This window comes from Phalaenopsis equestris, unplaced genomic scaffold, assembly GCF_001263595.1.
Source record: "Phalaenopsis equestris unplaced genomic scaffold, ASM126359v1 Scaffold000094, whole genome shotgun sequence".
NCBI lineage: Eukaryota > Viridiplantae > Streptophyta > Magnoliopsida > Asparagales > Orchidaceae > Phalaenopsis > Phalaenopsis equestris.
The window spans coordinates 1,257,162-1,257,532 of NW_018164536.1; positions in this window are offsets into that span (position 1 = coordinate 1,257,162).

Consider the following 371-nt stretch of genomic DNA (forward strand, 5'->3'; position numbering starts at 1 on the left):
AGAAGGAAATTTTGAAATGGTTAGACACTGGAATTTAATATCCTATTTGAGATAGTACGTAGGTAAGTCCAATTCATTGTGTTCCTAAGAAAGGAGGAGTGACTGTTGAAACAAAAGAAAATAATGAATTAATACCTATCAGACAAGTTATTGGGTGGCGCATTTGCATTGATTATAGAAAATTAAACACTGCCACCAGGAAAGATCACTTTGCTTTACTCTTTTTAGATAAATAGTAGATAGACTTGCTGGGTACAAATATTTTTGTTTTTTAGATGGATATACCAGTTACCATAAAAAATCTTATTGCTTCTTAGGATCAAGAAAAGACAACATTTACTAGTCCTTTTGGAACTTTTGCTTTTCGAAGA